Raw genomic sequence first — 11,192 nt, forward strand, 5'->3', positions numbered from 1 at the left:
GTTCAGCGCGATGACGTCCCTCGACCTCTTGATACAATAGAGGGTTGAGGAAGTAGATGAGTTTCGTCAGCACGATGGCATGGTGACGTTGATGGTGATGTGATCCGCGCAGGGCTTCGCCTAAGCACCGCGAGAATATGACCGGAGGCGTAAACTGTGGAGGGGGGCGCCGCACACAGATTGGAACAATTGATGTGTGTTTTAGGGGCCCCCCATATATAAAGGGGGAGGGAGAGGAGGCCGGCCCTAGGCGTGCCCCAAGTAGGAGGAGTCCTACTTGAGGTCCTGGCAGGATCCGCCCCCTTCCTTTTATTGGTGGGGGTAAGGGGGAAGGAGAGAGAGGGGGAGAAGGAAAGGGGGCACCACCCCCTCCCCTAGTCCTATCCGGTCTCCTCCCTGGTGGGGGGCGCGCCACCCCTTTGTGGGATGGTGTGCCTCCCTCCTATGGCCCATATGGCCCATATCTTTCCCCGGGGGGTTCCGGTAACCCCTCCGATACTCCAATATGTACCCGAATCATTCTGGAACACTTCCGATGTCCAAATACTACCTTCCAATATATCAGTCTTCACCTCTCGACCATTTTAAGACTCCTCATCATGTCGTGATCTCATCCGAGACTCCGAACAACATTCAGTCACCAAACCACATAACTCATATAATACAAATCATCATCGAACATTAAGCGTGCGGACCCTACGGGTTCGAGAACTATGTAGACATGACCGAGACACCTATCTGGTCAATAACCAACATCGGAACCTGGATGCTCATATTGGTTCCCACATATTCTATGAAGATCTTTATCGCTCAAACCGCTATGTCAACATATGTTATTCCCTTTGTCATCGGTATGTTACTTGCCCGAGATTCGATCGTCGGCATCTTCATACCTAGTTCAATCTCGTTACCGGCAAGTCTCTTTCTTGTTCCGTAATGCATCATCCAGCAACTAACTTATTAATCACATTGCTTGCAAGGCTTCATATGATGTGCATTACCGAGAGGGCCCAAAGATACCTCTTTGATACTTAGAGTGACAAATCCTAATCTCGATCTATGCCAACTCAACAAACACCTTCAAAGATACCTGTAGAGCATCTTTATAATCACCCAGTTACGTTGTGACATTTGATAGCATGCAAGGCATTCCTCCGGTGTCCGGGAGTTGCATAATCTCATAGTCGGAGGAATATATATTTGACATGAAGAAAGCAGTAGCAATAAAACTGAACGATCATTATACTAAGCTAATGTATGGGTCTTGTCCATCACATAATTCTCCTAATGATGTGATCCATTCATCAAATGACAATACATGTCCATGGCTAGGAAACTTAACCATCTTTGATCAACGAGCTAGTCTAGTAGAGGCATACTAGGGACACGGTGTTTTGTCTATGTATTCATCCATGTATCAAGTTTCCGGTTAATACAATTCTAGCATGAATAATAAACATTTATCATGAATAAGGACATATAAAATAACAAGTTTATTATTGCCTCTAGGGCATATTTCCTTCAGTCTCCCACTTGCATTAGAGTCAATAATCTACATTACACTGTAATGATTCTAACACCGATGGAGTCTTGGTGCCGATCATGTTTTGCTCGTGGAAGAGGCTTAGTTAACGGGCCTGCCACATTCATATCTGTATGTATTTTACAAATCTCTATGTCTCCCTCCTTGACCAAATATCGGATGGAGTTGAAGCATCTCTTGATGTGTTTGGTATTTTTGTGAAATCTGGATTCCTTCGCCAAGGCAATGGCTCCAGTATTGTCACAAAAGATTTTCATTGGACCCGATGCACTAGGTATTACACCTAGATCGGATATGAACTCCTTCATCCAGACTCCTTCATTTGCTGCTTGCTACCTCTTGAGCTTGCCTTGGTTTTTCCCTCGAAGAGGAAAGGGTGATGCAGCAAAGTAGCATAAGTATTTCCCTCAGTTTTGAGAACCAAGGCATCAATCCAGTAGGAGACGACGCACAAGTCACCTAGTACCTGCACAAACAATCAAGAACCTTGCAACCAACGCGATAAAGGGGTTGTCAATCCCTTCACGGTAACTCGCAAAAGTGAGATCTAATAGAGATAGTAAAGTAAATATTTTTGGTATTTTTGTTGTATAGATTGGAAAGTAAATATTGTAAAATAGTAAACGAGATTTAAAGAGATACAATATAATGGAAAAGAGATATAATATAATAGAAAAGAGACTCGGGGGCCATAGGTTTCACTAGTGGCTTCTCTGAAGATAACATGTATTACGGTGGGTGAACAAATTACTGTCGAGCAATTGATAGAAAAGCGCATAATTATGAAGATATCTAAGGCAATGATCATGAACATAGGCATCACGTCCGTGTCAAGTAGACCGAAACGATTCTGCATCTACTACTATTACTCCACACATCGACCGCTATCCAGCATGCATCTAGAGTATTAAGTTCATAAGAACGGAGTAACACATTAAGCAAGATGACATGATGTAGAGGGATAAACTCAAGCAATATGATATAAAGCCCATCTTTTTATCCTCGATGGCAACAATACAATACGTGCCTTGCTGCCCCTACTGTCACTGGGAAAGGACACCACAAGATTGAACCCAAATCTAAGCACTTCTCCCATTGCAAGAAACATCAATCTAGTAATCCAAACTAAACCGATAATTCGAAGAGACTTGCAAAGATATCAAATCATGCATATAAGAATTCAGAGAAGAACCAAATAATATTCATAGATAATCTTGTTCATAAATCCAAAATTCATCGGATCTCGGCAAACACATTGGAAAAGTGTATTACATCGAATAGATCTCCAAGAACATCGAGGAGAACTTTGTATTGAGAATCAAAGAGAGATAAGAAGCCATCTAGCTAATAACTATGGACCACGAAGGTCTATGGAACTATTCACGCTTCATCGGAGAGGAAACAGTGTTGATGTAGAGGCCCTCCGTGATCGATTCCCCCTCCGGTAGATCGCCGGAAAAGGCCCCAAGATGGGATCTCACGGGCACAGAAGGTTGCAGCGGTGGGAAAGTGGTTTCGTGGCTCCCTCTGATGTTTCTAGGGTATAAGAGTACATATAGGCGAAAGAAGTACGTTGGTGGAGCTATGAGAGGCCCACGAGGGTGGGGGGCGCGCCTACCCCCTGGGTGCGCCCTCCTTCCTCGTGGACGCCTCGTGGCGTTTCTAACTTCAACTCCAAGACTTCTGGTTTGCTTTCGGGCCAAGAAAGATCATCACGAAGGTTTCATTCCGTTTGGACTCCATTTGGTATTCCTTTTCTACAAAACTCTAAAACAGGCAAAAAAATAGAAACTGGCACTCGACCTCCGGTTAATAGGTTAGTCCCAAAAATAATATAGAAGAGCATATTAAAGCCCACTAAACATCCAAAACAGATAATATAATAGCATGGAACAATCAAAACTTATAGATACGTTGGAGACGTATCAAGCATCCCCAAGCTTAATTCCTACTCGTCCTCGAGTAGGTAAATGATAAAAATGGATTTTTTGATGTGGAATGCTACCTAGCATATTTATCAATGTAATTTTCTTTATTGTGGCATGAATGTTCAGATCCGAAAGATTCAAGACAAAAGTTTAATGTTGACATAAAAACAATAATACTTCAAGCATACTAACAAAGCAATCATGTCTTCTCAAAATAACAAGTCCAAAGAAAGCTATCCCTACAAAATCATATAGTCTGGTTATGCTCTATCTTCATCACACAAAATATTTAAATCATGCACAAACCCGATGACAAGCCAAGCAATTGTTTCATACTTTGTCAATCTTCACGCAATACATGAGAGTGAGCCTTGGACATAGCATTATAGGTGGAATAGAATGGTGGTTATGGAGAAGACCAAAAGGAGAATATAGTCTCACATCAACTAGGCGTATCAACGGGCTATGGAGATGCCCATCAATAGATATCGATGTGAGTGAGTAGGGATTGCCATGCAACGGATGCACTAGAGCTATAAGTGCATGAAAGCTCAACTGAAAGAAACTAAGTGGGTGTGCATCCAACTTTCTTGCTCACAAGACCTAGGGCACTTTTGAGGAAGCCCATCATTGGAATATACAAGCCAAGTTCTATAATGAAAAAATCCCGCTAGTATAAGAAAGTGACAACATAGGAGACTCTCTATCATGAAGATCATGGTGCTACTTTGAAGCACAAGTGTGGTAAAAGGATAGTAGCATTGCCCCTTGTCGGTGTCAAAACCGGCGGATCTCGGGTAGGGGGTCCCGAACTGTGCGTCTAGGCGGATGGTAACAGGAGACAAGGGACACGATGTTTTACCCAGGTTCAGGCCCTCTCGATGGAGGTAAAACCCTACGTCCTGCTTGATTAATATTGATGATATGGGTAGTACAAGAGTGGATCTACCACGAGATCAAGGAGGCTAAACCCTAGAAGCTAGCCTATGGTATGATTGTTGTTCGTCCTATGGACTAAAACCCTCCGGTTTATATAGACACCGGAGAGGGCTAGGGTTACATAGAGTCGGTTACAATGGTAGGAGATCTACATATCCATATCGCCAAGCTTGCCTTCCACGCCAAGGAAAGTCCCATCCAGACACGGGACGAAGTCTTCAATCTTGTATCTTCATAGTCTTGGAGTCCGGCCAATGATGATAGTTCGGCTATCCAGACACCCCCTAATCCAGGACTCCCTCAGTAGCCCCCGAACCAGGCTTCAATGACGATGAGTCCGGCGCGTATATTGTCTTCGGCTTTGCAAGGCGGGTTCTCCTTCAAATTCCATGTGCTTGCCGAATAGTGTCCGGCTTCCTTATAAATGTTGCGCTCCTTGGCTTCCACGTCCAATAATGGCCCTCTTCCACGTGTCGTATGAATGCGAAAAGCCAGGGTATTTTTACGTTTCACCCCCTAGCCGCGCGAATAAGCTTCCTATAAGAGAGGCGAGGATCTAGATCCGAATCACACCATCCTCCTTCCGCAAGTACTCATCAAAGCGCCTCTGACAAAAATCCATTCCATCATGGACAGTCGACGCGGCTCCTCCTCTCGCGCTCCCAGCCCTCAGCCAGGAGATTGGAGGAGATGTTCAGTCCCGCATAGCGAGCTAGTGACGCTCCAAGCAGAGGGATATCTTCCCCCAGCCTTCATGGTTCCGGTTCGAGCCGGACTGGCCACCTACAAGGGTGGAAAGCAAGCGGAGAGCGTCCTTAATCCCTCCAAAGGAGAGCGGGTATGCTTCGTCCCTTATCTAATAAGGGGACTCGGATTTCCGATACATCCGTTTCTCCGAGGGCTCCTGGAGTTCTATGGACTCTAGCTTCACCACCTTACACCTGCCTCCATTTTGCACATCGCGGGCTTTGTAGCCCTTTGCGAGCTGTTCTTGGGCATCGAGGCCCACTTTGCGCTGTGGAAGAGATTGTTTTGCCTCGTACCCTGTTCTCACGAGGGGTCAATATATCAAGTGGGCGGAGCCAAAATATGGTGCATCACCGGGACCGGATATCTATCCGGAACCCTGAAGAAGGCGTCCGAAGACTGGCCTTCGGAATGGTTTTATATGGAAGACGCCCCACTACCGGACCCAGTTCGGATCGGCCTCCCGGAGTTCAGCAACGCTCCTCTGAAGAAGCGCCTGAGCTGGCGCCCGTGGAGCCCTCAATGGGAGAATGACAGGGGCGCCCAATATCTGATGGGCCGAATAAGGTTACTGGCCCATTCCGGATTGACCATGATTGGAGTCATGGCAACGTGCATCATGCGAGGGGTGCAGCCGCTCCAATATAGGGGCCACCCCATGTGGGATTTCAATGGGGAGGATGACGCCACCCGTCATGGCCACAAGGGGCCGGGATCGGTTGACGATCTCGTGAAGATCCTGTCCGGCTTGTACAAGGGGGAGAAAGAGGACTTCCTCTGCGCGAGTCCATTGAATGGATTCTCCATGAATAACCCTGGGAGCTGGGTAAGTGTACATTTATCTATCCGATCTATATTCCCAAAGTTAAGTGTCTCACTTTGTGATTTTGACGTAGGATCTGCGCCGGGACGTAGAGGGCATACACAGCCTAACTCCACAGCCTGAGGATCCGGGACGATCCCTTGATCCGGCCTCCAAAGAGGATCCGGACATAAAGGTGGAGCTGATCGATGGGGTGTTCCACCAACTTAGCATGGACAATGCTTTGGTCGCCATTACGGCCGACTACCCCGGTTTAGCTCCGGCTTCCCAGGTAACTATGACCGGACTCCTGACATCATTGCTTATCCATGCTCATTTCTGACCATCATATACCAATGGTGCTCCGCAGGAGGCGCCTTTAAGGCGGGAAGCCGAACCCGCGGCGGCTGACCAACAAGGGTCAGTTCGGCCCAGCAGGCGGAAGAGGAGTGCGACACGAAATGAAACGTCGCTGCAACGGTACGGCGCACCACCGTTTTTAAGGGAAAGATTCCTAGGAGGTATATTAACTCTGATGATTTTTCCAGGAGAAAGAGCGCTCGCCGGGCAGTGTCCGGAGAGGTTGCCAATCAAGCCTCCGCCAGCCATGCTCCAACGCCTGGTCCGGAGGGGGAGGCGAACACAAGGCATGAGCCGGATGCTCCTCCAATGGAGGATGCTGACAGGCTATCCGCCACCAGGTCTAAGGTGGAGAGCGCCATGAATCACAGGCGCCGCCGGACAGTTCTTCGTGACGCGTGTTTCTCCCCGGAGGCACTGAATGCCTTTAATGCGGGAGACGCGCACCTCCGTGCCGCTCGAGATGGTCTAACCAGAGCCACGGAGCAGTATGTGAAAGACATACGGGTGAGGAATTTTAATAGTTATATATGCCAGTAGCCCCCAAGACTTAAAATAGTTAGAATAACTGATTTAAGGATCATTTGATATGCAGGATCTTACGGAGAAGAATACCCACCTGTCCCAGGAGCTTCAAGAGTGCAAGGCCCAACTTGAGGCCGCACTAGCCGCTGCGGGGGGAGCCACAGACACCCCCTCTGGTAATGCATACTTCGAAAAGATAAGCCGTTTATGAAGTGCGGCATATGTATAAGTCTGACAATAATATTGCAGATGGTGCCGGACTAGATCCGGACAAGCAACATCTACTGCGCCAGCTGAAGGCCGGCGAGAAGGTGCTTATGAGGGTGCAGAAGGAGAGAAACAAACTCCAAGATGCCAACACCTAGCTGGGCGAAGAACTAAAAGATGTTCGGGTCCAGCTGTCTGACTCCGTGAAGGAGAATCGGCGGCTTCATCGCGGCATTTACAGTAAGTGCTTGAGCAAACTCTGTTGAAAAGAAGAGTTCGGCGAGGAAGTCGATTGACAGAAATGTGTTTGTAGGTGTGCTCACGGGTCGTCCTGCGGAGGAAATGCCCGGTTTAACGGGTGACCTACTTCCCGAGCTGCTGCAACTGCACGAACGTGTTCGGTAGGCGATGAGCAGCGTCACCCATGCCTTATGGCCGTCCGTATCCCTACCCGAGGGTCTTGGAGGGCTTGCGGAGAAGCTTCAGGGAGCACGGCAGCGCTTCCGTTTGTGGAAGATATCGGCCTGCCGTCAAGGCGCCAGGGAGGCCTGGGCCATGGTGAAGACGCGGTACACGAAGGCTGATCCGAACCACATGGCCGAGGTCGGACCTATGGGGCCTGATGGGAAGGAGATCCCTATGAGCTTAATGTACGGCCAAGTAGAGTTGGCCACTAAGTATTCCCAACGGGACTGTAAACTAGACAGCCTGTTAGACGGGATTGAAGAGGAGTACAATCAGTCAAGTTGACGATGTAATTTAAAATGACATGTAAAATGCCTTCTAGCCGGATTGTAGATCGTTTGTCTTTGTGGACCTGTTCGCTTCAACCTTTGGACCCAACAGTCCGGAGTGTGTCCGAATACCCTCATGGTTATGTAAAAACTGGGGCATGCATGGAGACCAGACGTAGGGGTCATTAGTACTTTATCAGACAAGTGCCCAACTAGTTATGTTATATTACATGGTTAGTAAGAAACATCTTCCAGGGAGAATAGTTCCGTTAGGGGTTCCTTTCCCTGGGAGGCATGCCCTAAAGTGCATGTCCGGACTGCGAAAAGAGCAGAAAAAAATGTCTGGGGGCAGATAAATAAATAAGTAAGAAATCATCTTTCAAGTCACCGACCAAATATTCCCATAAGAACGCTAGCTTTTGGCTTCACCCAGTCTGAGGTACACATCCGGCTGACCCGGCAGTAACAATCGCAGAGGTGCTCCCTTTACCTCCTAGCCGAACAATCGGGAACGTAGGGGTAAGCACAGGAGCCAGGCAACCCAGCTTGGCCAAAACTTAAGTCATATCGATGCATATAATGGTGAATAAAAGGTACATGTGGAAGTGTGACACATGTTTTGGGCATGAAGCCCTTATAAATAAGCTTCTGTTAAAGAAGCCCCCAAGTATAATGAGTGTGAGCCGCACGTCAAGTGCGTGTGCACAATGCACAGATCAGCCCTCAAAGGCTTTATGAAAAAAGGAGGAAAAGAGAGAAAAACAAAAGACAGCTAAATTATAAAATGTGGACGGAGGAAGGAGACGAACTCTGAGTCCGGCGCTAGGCATAGAATCTTCGGAGACGGGCTGCGTTCGATGGGTTCGGCTCGAGTCGGTTGTCCGATGCATTTCATAGACGGTATGCTCCGCCGGTCAGGACTTGGTCGATGATGAAGGGACCTTCCCATTTGGGCTTGAGTTTGTCATTTTTCTTGTCCGGCAGGCGTAGAACTAATTCGCCAACATTGTAAGTTTTGGCCCGTACTTCTCGTCTTTGATATCTTCGAGCCTGCTGTTGATAGAATGCAGAACGAGCTTTTGCCACGTCGCGCTCCTCTTCTAAGGCGTCCAAACTGTCCTGCCGATCCAGCTCGGCTTCTCTTTCTTCGTACATGCGCACGCGAGGTGAGTCATGAATAATATCACAGGGCAAAACTGCCTCTGCGCCGTACACCATAAAAAATGGTGTGAATCCGGTAATGCGGTTTGGCGTGGTCCGCAGCCCCCAGAGTACGGAGTCGAGCTCCTCCACCCAGTGCGTGTTAGATTCCATGAGGGAGCGCACTAGCCTGGGTTTGATGCCGCTCATGATTAGACCATTTACTCGTTCGACTTGACCGTTAGTTTGAGGGTGATAGACTGAAGCGTAGTCGAGCTTGATGCCCATAGTTTTGCACCAGAGTTTAACCTCGTCGGCCGTGAAGTTCGTGCCGTTATCAGTGACGATGCTAGGGGGGACGCCATAACGGTGTACCACCCCAGATATGAAGTCTATCACAGGTCCGGATTCGGCCGTTTTAACTGGCTTGGACTCTATCCATTTGGTGAATTTGTCCACCATGACCAATAGGTATTTTTGCTTGTGGGTTCCCCCTTTAAGGGGGCCAACCATGTCAAGCCCCCAGACCGCGAACGGCCAGGTGATGCGTATAGTTTTGAGGGCGGTGGGTGGCATGTGGCTCTGATTAGCAAAGAGCTGGCAACCGACGCATCGTTGGACTAAGTCCTGAGCATCTGCCCAGGCCGTAGGCCAATAAAATCCTGTACGGAAGGCCTTGCCTACAAGGGCCCGGGCTGCGGCGTGGTTCCTGCCGAGTCCGGCGTGAATTTCAGCCAGAAGATTTCGCCCTTCCTCTTCGGAGATGCACATTTGAAGGACTCCGATTGTGCTTTTCTTATAAAGCTCTCCCTCATGGACCTTGTAGGCCTTAGATCGCCGTACTATGCAGCGGGCCTCGTTTTAGTCTTCGGGGAGTTCCTGCCTAATTAAGTAGGCTAGGAATGGTTCCATCCACGGGGCAATGACTGCCATTATTTCGTGGGCTGAAGGTGTTATTTCATTGGCTAAGCCATCGATTGTGTCAGAATGTTCGATGTTGGGAGGTGCAGTTGGCTCCGGGTTGTTGTTTCCGGACTCCTCTTCCCATAATAAGGATGGCTTAAAGAGCCGCTCCAGGAAGATGTTTGGAGGGACGGCGTCGCGTTTTGCACCGATGCGTGCCAACACGTCGGCCGCCTGGTTATTATCCCGGGCTACATGGTGGAATTCGAGTCCTTCGAACCGAGCTGACATTTTTAGGACGGCGTTACGGTAGGCTACCATTTTCGGATCCTTGGCGTCAAAGTCTCCATTTACTTGGGATATTGTGAGGTTTGAATCCCTGCGGACCTCTAGGCGTTGAATGCCCATGGAGATTGCCATCCGGAGACCGTGTAGAAGGGCCTCGTAATCGGCTGCATTGTTGGAGTCTGTGTACATTATCTGAAGTACGTATTGGACTGTGTCTCCGGTTGGGGACGTCAAGACGACGCCAGCCCCCAAGCCGGCCAACATTTTGGAGCCGTCGAAGTGCATGATCCAATTGGAGTATGCGCCGTACTCTTTAGGGAGTTCGGCTTCGGTCCATTCAGCGATGAAGTCGGCCAAAACTTGTGACTTTATAGCTCGCCGTGGTTTCTAGGTTATGTCGAATGGTAAGAGCTCAATGGCCCATTTTGCAATGCTGCCCATTGCATCGCGGTTGTTTATGATGTTGTTGAGAGGTACTTCGGAGGCTACTGTTATCGAACACTCTTGAAAGTAGTGTCGCAGCTTCCGGGATGCCATGAACACCGTGTACGCTATCTTTTGATAATATGGATACCGAGACTTGCATGGAGTTAAGACAGTGGATATGTAGTACACTGGCTTTTGAAGAGGGAATTTGTGTCCTTCTGTTTCTCGTTCGACGACGAGCACCACGCTTACAACTTGATGTGTTGCCGCGATGTATAATAACATTGGTTCGCCCAAGTTGGGCACGGCCAGGACCGGATTTGTTGCCAATTTGGCCTTTATTTCTTCGAGTCCGGCCGTGGCAGCATCCGTCCATTCGAAGTGTTCGGTGCGCCGGAGGAGGCAATAAAGGGGCAATGCCTTTTCTCCTAAGCGGGAGATGAAGCGGCTTAGAGCCGCCACGCATCCAGTCAGTTTTTGTATTTGTTTGAGGTCTTTTGGGATATCCAACTGTGACAGAGCTCGGATCTTGGCTGGGTTTGCTTCAATTCCTCTACCGGATACAATCAAGCCCAAGAGCTTTCCGGCTGGTACGCCGAACACGCATTTTTCCGGGTTGAGCTTAATATCATATGTTCGGAGGTTGTCAA

The sequence above is a fragment of the Triticum aestivum genome, chromosome 1B (genome assembly GCF_018294505.1).
Source record: "Triticum aestivum cultivar Chinese Spring chromosome 1B, IWGSC CS RefSeq v2.1, whole genome shotgun sequence".
NCBI classification, from domain to species: domain Eukaryota; kingdom Viridiplantae; phylum Streptophyta; class Magnoliopsida; order Poales; family Poaceae; genus Triticum; species Triticum aestivum.